This window comes from Rhinolophus sinicus, chromosome 4 (genome assembly GCF_057876585.1).
Source record: "Rhinolophus sinicus isolate RSI-liver-muscle chromosome 4, RSI-T2T, whole genome shotgun sequence".
In the NCBI taxonomy this organism is placed as follows: Eukaryota; Metazoa; Chordata; class Mammalia; order Chiroptera; family Rhinolophidae; genus Rhinolophus; species Rhinolophus sinicus.
In genome coordinates, this window is record NC_142504.1 from 33,301,645 (window position 1) to 33,316,105 (window position 14,461).

At 35.6% G+C, this 14,461-nt stretch overlaps 1 pseudogene; it reads left to right on the forward strand.

Annotated features, from left to right (window-relative positions):
• The window catches only part of LOC141573048 (high mobility group protein B1-like), a 34,238-nt pseudogene extending 25,847 nt beyond the window's left edge, over positions 1–8,391 (forward strand).
• Positions 8,392–14,461: the final 6,070 nt, after the last annotated feature.

Below are 14,461 nucleotides of genomic sequence, written 5' to 3' on the forward strand. Positions count from 1 at the left end.
GGTGGCTTGGACTAAAAAAGGTAGTAGTAAAAACAGAAGTGGAAGTTTTCAAAACACTTTTAGAGGTAAAATCAGCAGGACTTACTAAGGGTTTAGATGTGAGGATGAATTAGGAAAGGAGAGGACTGAACGTTGACTCCTAGATTTTTGGCTTAAGCAACTGGGTAGATGGTGATACTATATATTGAGAAAAAGACCCAATGGGGGTGGACTTAGAAAAGACAAAAGTTCTATTTTGGGCACATTAAATTGGACATACCTATTTCAAATTAATGTGAAAATGTGAAATAGGGACCTGGATATATAATTTGAAGCCCAAAGGAGAGGTCAGGTCCGAGCATAAAGATTTGGAAATCACCTGCATACCCACAGTATTTAGAGCCATGGGACTGAATGAGGTTGATTGGAAAAACTGTATAGAGAAAAGAAGAGAAACCAAGATAGATCCCTGCAGTATTCATACCCTTGACATTCAGGCAGAGGAGAAGTGGAACCCATGAAGGAGACTAAGAAGAAACAGCTAATGAAATAGAAGGAAAGCAGGAGAGTATCGTATCATGGCCTCCAAAGAAGTAACTGTTGCAAGAAGGAGTATGAATAAGTTCTAGAGATCTGCTGTATCACGTTGTGCCTCTAGATAATAATACGATATTATACACCTAAACATCTGTTCAGAGGATAGATCCCATGTTTAGTGTTCTTAGCCCAATGAACTTTTTTTTTTTTAAAAAAAATAAACATACTTTTTAAAAGTAGAAGGACGTGATGACGAACTTGGTTGAATACTGCTGAGAGGTCAAGTAAGGGAGGAATGACACAATGGCCATTAGAGTTTGACATATAATGGCTGTTAGTAATCTTGACAAGTACAGAGTCAATGAAGTTGTAGGGACAAGAGGTCCAGTTGAGGTAGGTTAGGAGACAATGTGAGTTGAAAAAGTAAAGGGAGCAATCCTAGATAACTCTTCGAAGAACATTTGTTCTTCGAGCAGAGAAATGGAACGGCAATTCAAAGACCATGTGGATTTATGAGAGAGGGGATAATGACAGAAACTAAGTCACTGGAAAGGATCTGGAACACAATGGAGGCCTTTGACCAGGTAGTTTTTTTGACCTGAGCCAAGCCACAGTATCTATAGTAATGAGAAGGAAGTCGAAGAGGTGGGGTAATGATGGGGGTAGACTTGGTAGTTTTCATGAGGGATGATGAGGGAGTTCCTGTATAATTGCTTCTACTTTCCTGGTGAATATAAGATGTGCGTATAGTTAGCAGTGAGGTTAGGGGAGAGACTGAAAATATAAGAGCTTCAAAAAGAAGGAGTGAAACAGTCATTTGGAAATTGCTGTCAACTGAATTGTGTCTCCCCAAAATTCACATGTTGAAGCCCTAACCTCCGTGTGACTGTATCTGGAGATAGTTTCTTTAAGAGGCAATTATAAGGTTAAATGAGTCTGTAAAGATGGGGCCCAGACCTGATTGGACTGCATACTTATAAGAAGAGGGAGGAAGAGAGGGAGAGAGGGAGAGAGGGAGAGAGGGAGAGAGGGAGAGAGGGAGAGAGGGAGAGAGGGAGAGAGGGAGAGAGGGAGAGAGAGAGAGAGAGAGAGAGAGAGAGAGAGAGAGAGAGAGAATCTGAGAACAGTAAGAAGGCAGCCATCTGCAAGCCAGGATGAGGGCCCTCACCAGAAACTGAAATTGACTGGCATTGATCTGGGACTTCCCTGCCTTTGGAACTGTGAGAAATAAATTTCTGTTGTTTAAGTCACCCAGTCTATGGTATTTTGTTATGGCAGCCTGAACAGACTAAGATAGGAATGTAGAATAATGAAATTATTAAACTTTAGTAATGTTACCGAACTCAAGGGGTTCGCTGCTTGGGGTATTCTATTCAAGAATGATACATGGTTGTCATCAGGTAGTTTTGCATCAAGTATAGGAGACAGGGGTTTCACATCCGAAGCTCTCCTTCCCCAAAGGGAGGCTTAGCCATTGTTTATAGACATTATTTGGTTAATTACATGTTGATTTCTTAGCTACACTTAATCTGTTTGGGTTCCTGTAAAGTTCATCCTGTTTACAGCTACGTCTGAAAAATACTGTTACATCTTAACATTTAGCAAGAATAGCATTTAGTAGTAAGACCCACCCAGACCTTGAGATCCTTGTCCTATATGGGCACTCAACAGTTCTGCACATTTGAGTGCCCATCTGAGATTTGTGGCTGTGGAACTTAAAGAGAGACCAGGACACACAGTTATATATTTTTTTTTGCAGTCATTTCTTTTTTTTTTTCCCCCAGTCATTTCAATTGTTCAGATGCTGGTACAGGGTAAACAGACAAATGTTGAACCCAAGAGTTTAACCCAAGTCATGAGTTTGTAGGCAAGTATAACCAAGAGAAGTAGACAGAGAATTAAGGGTGTTTCCAAGACAGTGTTTAAATGAAAAGAGACAGAAATATTGAATATGGTAACTTCAAAAATAAGTTTATCTGGTTCCTCTGTGTTATAAAGCTGAGTTTTCTTGAGAAAGATTAGGCTAGATATTCTTTACCCATATTTTCAGTACAGTGAATACATTTTGAACCCATTACCATATCAATATGAGATAATACCACTACAACTTGTAGGGCATTAGTTTTAAATAATTATTGATCCAATTCATGTGTATTTTGCACTGCAAACTTTCTAATAAACTGGACATCCCCGTAAGCAAGAATCAGATACATGTTTCTTTAAGAAACTCTTTCAGAATAAATAGAAGTTATGGTAACTCTATCTTTCCTCACCCATTAGATTTTTCATTTCTAACACTATTTTCTCTTCAGAGCTTAATATGTTTGATCTCAGATTGGTATCAATATGCATAAGAGGAAGTAAGATTTTATAGACAAAATTTTGGCTTGGAAATTAAACTACATTCAGTCTTCTTCCTGTCCAAATTTTGAGCTAAAATCCTGAAAATGAAAATCATTTCTAGACTCCGTGAATGCCCTAATCCTAAATTCCTCCTGAATTGTGAAGTGGAAAATTAAATCGTTTTTATTGGAAAACTCCCTATTCAATGGATCCAGATCAGCACTCAGATGATGTCAGCAAATGTTGCATTTTTTTCCAATTATGAAATGAATTATGGGGCGCTAGCTAACCACAGTCAGTCATTAAATAAAGCTATTTTGGCTGATACATTGTTGTCCTGCCAGAAAACACAGGTGTTTTGTTTTTAAAGAATTTTTAAAACATTGCTTTAAGAAAAGATTGCATTAACAATCCTTGAGCACAAGCAATATAGGAGCATAAATAAGAAGGTGCTATTTGTGGAGAATTTGTGTGACAAGGGTAGAGACTGTATTTTCACATATGAAAGAAAGTGTTGCTTTATGTCCAAGGAATTGAAACATTTGGGCTATGATGTATGATGACAGTGATGTATGACCATGCATATTTAAACACATCTATACACAGAGTCTTAAGAGTTGAATAAAAAGCACCTTATAAACATGAATAATTATTATTGAGAACAAATTTTTTTGGACTGGGATTTTTCAAAGAATGTAAGTTCATTTATTCTATCACGATTCCCAAAGGTTTCAAATTCATAGTCTCAAAATGATGGCATGTCCATCTGTCAGTATCAAATATGGACTTGTTAATAGTAGAACTAGAGCTGTACTTTCATTTGGAGGTAGTTCCTTGAAAGACAAATGAGCATAAAAGTTTTTAATTGGCTCGATAGTCATAATGACAATTTTTAATCATTTTGCATTTTCAGTAATATCCCTACATTTACCTCTTTTTTTCTCCCTTTCAATCTACTGTCTTCAGTTTCCATATCTCGAAGTCATTCCTGAACGAAGCAGCTGCTTTCAGTTGATTCATCTAAGGAATTTGATTATCTCATCCAAACGATGACATCTTGAATCATGCATTAATGGCATGCTTATGGAATGATGCAGTTTTCTGTTTCAAAATGACTTTTTTTCTCTGTGTGTGCAAGAATATAAATGTCACATATCTATAATCCCCAGAACTCAAAAATTAATGCAACAATTAACTTCTCATCTGGGTTAAAACTATGTTTAAAAAGAACGATGATCTATTGACAAGCATACCTTAATAGATGTACCTTGCTGGAAATAAACCTTAGGGTTTAAAAGTTGAAAATGGCACTTTAAATGTGCTCTAAAATTGATTCCCAAGACCTAAATTGCCCAGATTTTATTTCAGAGTTTCAAAATGCTTTTATTGCCGACTTTAGAAAGATTCCCTTCCTCAAATTAATTATGGATATCTTATTTTTGAATGCTGATTTATACCAAGATCATTCTTCAGATTCTCAAGAGTGTCTTTTTTTCTTTTTTTATTAGTTACAGGTGTACAAAACAACATGATGATTAGACATTTACACCCCTCACAAAGTGATAACCCTCCCAAGTCTACTACCCCTCTGACATCGTATACAGCTGTTACAATACCATTGACTATATTCCCTATACAGTACTTTACATTCCATGACCATATGTACAGAAGGGGCCAAAACAATGTATACACAATTTAAGAAAGGAAAACTGTATTAAAATGGTAATACTCAATATACACCAATAACAAAAGATGAATACAAGTCACGTGTGATTTCTGCAATTACAAGAGATGCCCAAAGTGGTTACCATCAGCGTCCAGACACTTCTGATTACGGCGAACTGTTGGTTGAGCAACATTGACCAAAGTGTCCATTTGTATACATTTTTTGGCACCCCATATATAGTATTTAATTATAGTTGACATTCAGTGTTATTCTACATCATCTTCAGGTGTACAGCACAGTGGACAGTCATCCACACAATCTATGAAGTGATCCGCCAATAAGTCCAGTACCCATGTGCACCCTACATAATCTATACAACATTATTGATTATATTACCCACACAGTATTTCACTTCCCTGTGACTATTTTGTATCTACCAATTTGTACTTTCTAATCTCTTCACCTTCTCCTCCATCTGCCAAGTCCCCCTCCTATCTAGCAACCATCAGTTTGTTTCTCTGTATCTCTGAGTCTACCATTTCTCTGAAAATAAGACCTAGCCGGACAACCAGCTCTAATGTGTCTTTTGGAGCAAAAATTAATATAAGACCCAGTATATTATATTATATTATATTATATTATATTATATTATATTATATTATACCTGATCTTATATTATAGTAAAATAAGACCGGGTCTTATATTAATTTTTGCTCCAAAAGATGCATTAGAGCTGATTGTCCAGCTAGGTCTTATTTTCCGGGAAACACGGTATTTTTGTTTTGTTTGCTCGTTAATTCTGTTCTTTAGATTCTATGTATAAGTGAGATCATATGGTATTTGTCTTTCTCAGTCTGACTTATTTCACTTAGCATAATATTCTCTAGGTCCATCCATGTTGTTGCAAATGGTAAGATTTCACTGTTTCGTATGGCAGAATAATACTCTATTGTATAAATGTACCACAATTTCTTTATCCAATCATCTATTGATTGGCATTTTGGTTTCCACATCTTGGCTATTGTGAATAGCACTGCAATAAACATGGGGTGCATTTTTTTTTTGAATTAGTGTTTTGGATTTCTTTGGATAAATACCCAGAAGTGGAATTACTGGATCATATGTAGTCTATTTTTAGTTTTTTGAGGAACCTTCATGCTGTTTTCCATAGTGGCTGCACCAATCTGCAATCCCACCAACAGTGCATAAGGGTTCCCTTTTTTCCACATCCTCACCAACGCTTGTTGTTTTTTTTGGCTTATTGATGATAGCCATTCTGACAGGAGTGAGGTGGTATCTCATTGTGGTTTTTATTTGCATTTCTCTAATGATCAATGATGTTGAGCATCTTTTCATATGTCTATTGTCCATCTGTATGTCCTCTTTAGAGAAATACCTCTTCATGTCCTCTGCCCTTTTTTAAATTGGATTGTTTGGTTTTTTGGTGTTGAGTTGTATGAGTTTTTTTTTAAATAAATGTTGGATAGTAACACCTTATCAGATGTATCATTGGCAAATATCTTCTCCCAGTCAGTAGGACATCGTCTCATTTTGTTGATGGTTTCCTTTGCTATGGAAAACTTTTTAGTTTGATATAGTGCCATTATTTTTTCTTTTGCTTCTCTTTCCTGAGGGGATGTATTGGTAAAAATTACCAAGGATAATATCTGCGAGTTTACTTCCTATATTTTCTTCTAGGAGTGTTACGGTTTTGGGTCTTACATTTAAATCTTTAATTCATTTTGAGTTTATTCTTGTATATAGTATAAGAAGGTGGTCCAGTTTCATTTTTTTGCATGTATCTGTCCAATTTTCCCAACACCATTTATTAACTAGACTCTCTTTACCCTAATGTAAATTCTTGCTTCCATTGTCACAGATTAAATAACCATGTAGGCTTAAGTTTACTTCTGGGCTCTCTATTCTGTTCCTTTGAGCTATGTGTCTGTTTTTATGCCAATACCATGCTGTTTTGATTACTATATCAAGAGTGTCTTAAAAACATGTTATAATCAACAGCACATTTGGAATTTCACTAATTATTTATTCACAAATGTGTGAAATTCACCTGAGGTATAAAAATATTTTTTAAAACACTGAAAGTTATTTATGAAACAACTACTGCCCATACAAAAATTGAATGATTCTGTAATAGTCTGGTAGAGGGAACTATGAGTTAGCTATTGTTCAACTAACTGTCAGGGACAATTGGTAAAAGGAGAGAATTCTGATCAATGATCAGGTCTTAAACTGTGGTGACATGATTTAAAAAAACACCTATGAACGTAGAACTCTCCTACATCATTTTGTTCTTTCAAGTTCAAGTGTTGCAAATTCTGTTATCAAGCATAATTGGGGAATATGTTTTTCTTAATCAAAGGTTCCGGTTAAATAAATGATTAGTTCAAGAAAAATTTTATATAGAAATATAACATAATTAGATAATAATAGATATATAACTATATATATATAGTTATATATACTATATATATATATATATATATATATATATATATATACACACACACACACACACACACATATGTACATGTATACCAACTTTCAAAGAATTTCAAAACCCAGGTGAGCCACTTAATCTTATTTAACCAAAATGTATTAAAATACCACCACCATAACATTCTAGAGCTTAAATCTTCATATATGACAATGTTTCTAAGGAAGAAAGCGTATATAATTCTTGCCTGTGATGCCTAAAACTTTGATCCTAGATAGAGGACTCTCTTTACTTCCTGTTCCGCTCATCACCCCTGACCCAAGCTCGGCAGCAGGGACTGGTTTCCCATGGTTTTCACCTAATGATGGTAGCTTCTATGGCCTGATGATCCAGATGAGGAAGTGGAGAGGCCGAGGGTAAATCCAAATGGCTGGAGTTATGATGGAGTGATCAGAGGTCCTCCTCCAAATTCTAAAGAAATCTGAGGGAAGTGAGGGGGTGGGCATGGAACATTTAAATATAGGAAGATAAATTTGCAAACTGATAAATTAAAGGGTGAGCTTATTCACATAGCAGTGAATCCCAAGGACATTTGAAGAAACACATGTTCATGCGTTTGCTTAGAACTCTTTAGAATAATTAACAAACGAATGCTACAGAGCAGAGAGAGTGAGGAGGCTGCGTCTGGCTCTGGCTCCCACAGCCATCGCAGTACATTGAGCGCCATATACACAGCGCGGGGCAAGTGCAAGCCGAGCCGATGGGCACTGGGCGACGCTGTGCTCGCTGAGGGAAAATAATCAAATATGGGCAAAGGAGACCCGAGGGCAAACTGTCCTCATATGCATTCTTTGTGCACACCTGCCGGGAGGAGCACAAGAAGAAGCACCTGTTCCTTCACTCAACTTCTCAGAGAGTTTTCTAAGAAGTGCTCAGAGAGGTGATAGATCATGTCTGCTAAACAAAAAGGAAAATTGGAGACATGGCAAAGGCAGACAAAGCCCCATATCAAAGAGAAATGAAAACTTACTTGTATATGCCTCCTAAAAGGGAAACAAAAAACAAAGTTCAAGGATGCCAACGTACCTAAGAGGCCTCCTTCGGCCTTTTTCTTGTTTTGTTCCCCAAAATCAAAGGAAAGCATCCCAGCCTATCCGTTGGTCATGTTGCAAAGGAGCTGCGACAGATGGGGAATGACACTGCTGCAGATGACAAGCAGCCTTATGAAGAGAAGGAAAAAGAGAAAAAGGATATTGCTGCATATCAAGCTAAAGGAAAGCCGGACACAGCAAAAAACGGAGTTGCCTAGGCTGAAAAGAGCAAGAAAAAGAAAAGAGGAGGAAGACGAAGAGGACGAGGATGAGGAGGAGAGGAGGATGAAGAAGATGATGATGAAGAATGTTTGTTCTAGTGCAGTTTTTTTCTTGTCTATAAAGCATTTAATCCCACTGTGCACAACTCACTCTTTTTAACGAAAACTGAAATGTAAGGCTGTGTAAGATTTGCTTTTAAACTGTAAAGTGTCTTTTTTTGTATAGTTAACACAGTACTGCATGTGTTTTTAGATAGCACTGTCCTGGTGGTGTTTTCAATAGCCACTAACCTTGCCTGGTGTGGTATGGGGGTTGTCAATTGGCATGAAAATTTAAAGCAGGGTCTTGTCGGTGCACAGCACAAATTAGTTGTATGTGGGGATAGTAGTTTTTTCATCGTCAGTGTCTCTGATGCAGCTTATACAAAATAATTGTTCTGGTAACTGAATACCACTCTGTAATGCAAAGAAGAAAAAAAAATTGCAGCTGCTTGTAGACATTCTGAATGCTTCTAAGTAAATACAATTTTTTACTAAAAAAAATGAAATAATAAAGGAAGAAATTAAAAGCTAAAGTATTTTAAGCTATTATGGTTTTCAAAAGTGGAAGTTTACATATCCATTTTATTTTTTAATGTAAAAGTATTAGGTTGGTGCAAAAGTAATTGCAGTTTTTGCGATTTTTTTTAACCTTTTAAACTGCAATTACTTTTGCACCAACCTAATATTTATTGACCACTGTTCACCCATACTTAACAATAAACGATATATAACATTATGATTACTACAAAGTTACTATTTTTACAGGCTTCTGCTAAACCAATAACCCAAATATTGAAAAGATCGAGCCTACATGTAAGGAATGAGTTGGGAGTAAAGAAAAACCATACAGATCAATAGTTTAAGCTATATTTAATAACTAGTTCGTTCACCCATTTATTCCAGCAGGTTCCTAAATTGCCAGCATCTCTAACCATCTGATTAGGTTTTCATGAACAAACTCATAGACATTGACCTTTTAGTCAATATAGCACAGGGATTTCAACTTCTTGTAAAGGAAAGTTTCACAAGAAAGAACCTTTAAATGTCCATTTAACTAAGTCTTGCTTGGTTAATTAAAACATACCAGGGTTTGTCTAGTTTTCTCATCTGGGAAGGTTTGTTGGTAGAGATAAATTTTTCCTGTCAGAGGTTTTGCAAATAAACTTGTATTTATATGACTGTAGATATAGTTGTGGATTCTGATATGGCTGCTTTTAAATTGTCCAATTCATTACATAATTATCTATTCAGTTTGAAATATTAAGACTTCAGAAGAATTTTTCAATTTAACTTGAACTATTTCTTAGGTTGCTCAAAATGATAATATTCCAGAAACATAGGATTATCCATGGTTGTGGAATGGCATTTTTGTTTTGTTGAATATTAAGAAAAGAAGGCAGGGAAGGAGGGAGGGAGGGAGGGATAGAGGGAGGAACGAAGAGAGGGAGGAAAGAAAACCATTTACGTATGTATTTCATGTATACATACATAAAAAAAAATAAACAAAAAACCCCAAAATGGTCATTAGGCATATATGAGTTAAATACAAATTTTTATGGAATGATGACTATATGATTTTCCCCTACATGTAGAAAAGCTGTTCTCTAATACAGAGGCAATTATATACCATGATATCAAATATGTTTTTCTCATGAGGAAAGCAACTAAGACAGCTTTGTTGTTGTTGAAAGTAACCAGTGCTATAGATGAAAAAAAAAAATAATAATACCCAGCTCCCCCAATACTACTTTAAAACAAATATATCAAACTTGATTTTCATTAGAATGTAGTTATCCACATTAATAAATCAAAAAACCAAGACCTAGATTTTATATGTATTTAATCTGCTCTATGTCTATATATCTCTAGCAATGGAAAGAATTATTGAACTGTATTTTCTGGACGAGAATGCCAAGTTAGTCTCTCTTCACAAAAAAGCAATTACAGTTTGAAAACACTTTATATCTACCTTTTGCCAGCACCAAGTGTATCTCTCAAGTTTGAATCTTTCCATTCCATGAAAAACATTAATTCTGCACTGCTGTCTGTGGCACCAATTATTCGTTCAGGATCAAGACCTTTGGCAAAGCCTCTTGGTTTGTCAACAGCATCTCTTTTCTTCTTTGATGTGCTATTATCAGATTGACTGTCAGATAAAGATTTTCATTTGGTACTATTTTTTTCTTTACCATCTCTTTCAGAATTAAGAAATGTTTCAATAAATTCTGGACAATCTAAATTTTCTTCAGGTTCCCAATATTGTCAGCATCTGTATTACCTTCCACTTCAGGAAATATTCCACATTCCCATTTACTAGCATCAGTCCTGTGCTTTTTCCACCACAAGTTCTTCAGGTTCTATCCAACTTTTTTTACTCTTTCCATTCTATTTCTTTCCCATTTTTTGCAACGTAGGATGTGGATAAAATTTAACACTGTGCACGGTTGATGAGAATGTAAATTGGTGCAGCCACTGTTTTCCAACAGTATGGAGGGTTTTCAAAAAATTAAAAATAGAATTACCGTATATTTCAGAAATTCCACTTCTAGGTATTTATCTGAAGAAAATGAAAACACTAACTCGAAAATATACCAGTATATGCACCCTCATGTTTACTGCAGCATTACTTACAATAGCCAAGATGTGGAAACAACCTAAGTGTGTGTGTGTGTGTGTGTGTGTGTGTGTATTATATATATATATATATATATATATATATATATATATATATATGTATGTATATATATATGTATGTATATATATATACACACATATATATATACACATATATATGTGTATATATGTATGTATGTATGTATATATATATATATATATCCAATAGAATATTATTCAGCCATAAAAAAGAAGGAAGTCTTGCCATTTGCAACAACATGGATGGACCTTGAGGGCATTATGCTAAGTGAAATGAATCAGACAGAGAAAGACAAATACCATATGATATCTGTTGTATGTGGAATCTGGAAAAAAAACAAACTCATAGAAACAAAGAATAGGTTACTGGTGGTTACCAGAGGTGGAGGAGTAGGAGAAATAAAATTTTTCTAAAAATTAAAAAAAGAATAATGGGCAGAGGACCTGAACAGACACTTCTCCCAATAATACAAATAAATGGCCAACCAATATATGAAAAAATGCTCAGCTTCACTAGCTATTAGGGAAATGGAAATTAAAACCACAATGAGATACCTCACACTTGTTAGAATGGCTATCATCCACAAGACAAGTAATAACAAGTGTTGGAGAGGTTGTAAAGAAACAGAAACCCTCATACACTGCTGGTGGAATGTAAATTGGAGCAGCCGCTATGGAAAACAGTATGGAGGTTCCGCAAAAAATAAAGAATAGAAATACCAGACGACCCAGCAATCCCTCTTCTGGGTATCTACCCCAAAAATCTGAAAACATTTACCTGTAAAGATATATGTACTGCTATGTTCATTGCAGCGTTATTCGCAGTGGCTAAGACATGGAAATAACTGAACTGTCCTTCGATAGATGATTGGATAAAAAAGATGTACGTTATACAATAGAATACTACTCAGCCATAAGAAAAGATGAAATACTGCCATTTGCAACAACACGGATGGATCTTGAGATTATCGTGCTAAGTGAAATAAGTCAGACAGAAAAAGTTGCGAACCATATGATTTCACTTACAACAGTTTAGTGGTTACCAGAGGGTAAGGAGGTTGAGAGCTGGTGGTAGAAGAGCATACAGAGGGTCAAATATATAATGATGGAAGGAGAACTGACTGGGTGGTGAACACACAGTGCAGTATATAAATGATGTATTATAGAAATGTACACTTGAAACCTATATAATTTTACTAACAAATGTCACCCCAATAAATTTAATAATAAATAAATAAATAAAATAAAAGAGCATTTATTGGGTGTTTGCTTGTGAAAGCAATGAAAGCTCAACTATAGTAAAGCCCCAAAAGCATAAGAAGGAAAATAAAAATCATATGTCATTCCACCTCACAGAAACAACAATGTTAACATTTTGAGGTATTTCCTTTCAATTATAAGAGACAAGAGAGAGTTACCATAATTGGGATCATATTAAATTATATGTGCATTTTTTTGTATCCTATTTTTATTTAACATAGTATCATATTAATGAACCTATATAAAACAGAACAGCACTTGTCCCTGAATATTATGAGCATTTTTCAATGATATTAAATGCTCTTCAAAAACATAATTTTTAAGACAGTGTTCAAAAAATTTACTGTTAGAAACAGATTAAATCATTCTTCAATTTTTGGACACGTGTAATTTTTTTCATAACAGCTTTATTAAAGTACAGTAAACTACATATATTTAAAGTGTACAACTTGCTAAGTGGTGACCTATGAATGTAGCTGCGAAACCATCATTACAATCAAAATAATCACCCAAAAGAGTTTTCTTGTGCTCTTTTTGTAATCCCTCCCTCCTGCCCGCCCCCATCGCCACCCCCATCTCCAGGCAATTCTGATCTGTTTTCTGTCACTATAGATTAGTTTGGATTTTCTGGAGTATTTTATAAATGGAATAATACACTATGTACTTTCTTTTGTCTAACTTCTTTCGCTAATCATAATTATTTTGAGACTCATTTATGTTGTTGTGCAATCAATAGTTATTTCCTTTTATTGCCTTTTCTTCCATTGTACAGATATACTTCAATTTATTTATCAATTCACTTTTTGATGAATGGTTTTGCTGTTTTCATTTTCTGATTATTACAAATAAAACTGATATGAAGATTGTGTGTATCTTTGTATAGCCATATTTTCTTTTTGTCTTCAGTAGTCTATATAAAGACTTCTACATAAATATTATAACATCTGAGGATGGAATGTTGTGGGGACAGAGCCAGGAGTGCAGTTTCCTGGCTCTCACCCTCACATGGAAAGGTGCTCACTCGGGTAGTAAATGGCCATCAACTATGATTAGATGGCCATCAGCTGTGGCTAGTTGGCCGTTAGCTGTAACCAGTGAGCCATTGGCCACTAATATGACTGTCGTGGCTACGCTAGCAGCAAATGGGGGCTAGCAAGGGCGATTGTGGGTTGCGGATTGCAGAGAGGTGGATGCCGCCAGCGAGAATATAGTGGTATGACTCCCCTATCTGTGGCTCCATGTGTGTTCCTTTTGGCCTCACCATGTCCTGTGTTCTTATGTGGGGAGCAGGACCATAGACCCCGCCTGACACCCTGCTGACAAATGTCTTGGTCATAGGATGTGTATATGTTTCTTTAAGAAACTGACAAACTGTTTTCCAAAGTGGTTGAACCATTGTCATTCCCACCAGCAGTTCATGAGAGTTCTAGTTGCTCCACATCCTTGCCAACACCTGGTATGTTCAGTCTTTTTAATTTTAGATATTTTAATAGGTATATAGTGGTATCTCATTGTGGTTTTATTTTGCATATTCCTGATGACTGATAATTTTGAGCATCTTTTATGTCCTTACTCAATCCGTTTGGGTAGATTTCTCAAATCCTCAGTCAGGTTTAACCTAAAGTGATGATTTTCAGTCACAGAAGAGTATTTCAAAATGTAAATTCTTAGAAAATTCTTTCTTTAATGATACACTTCTGCCATTTCTTATTCCTATTCAAAACACTCAAGATTGCAGTAAAAATAATAGATTCATCTTATTAATAGATGATTAACATATGATGATGACGATGATTTAAAAGTCTTACCTAAACATCAGTGGATGGCTCCAAAACAAATATATTTTAAAGAGGAACACTGTCATTTTACATAGCCACCACCACTCTAAAAGACCAACAATCCCAAGGTTATAACAATTATGATACTACTTTATGGCTTTCCTCAGAAATCTCCCCACTTCTTCAAGGTCAGTCCTGCTTAGCAACTCTGATACGGGCCTTTGATCATTTCTGGCTCATTTCCCCAAACCCATTTCTCCCTCAAATCTCTTCTTCCACCCTATTTCGCCCCGAACACACTCTCCCCTCTCTCAGCAGACAATTTGTTTTTTTGTGTGTGTTTTTTATATCATCAAGAAAATAATCTATTAGGTGTGATTTGTACTCCCTTCTTTCCTTCAATTTACAAACATATCTCTTCACCCATGCTTTATCCT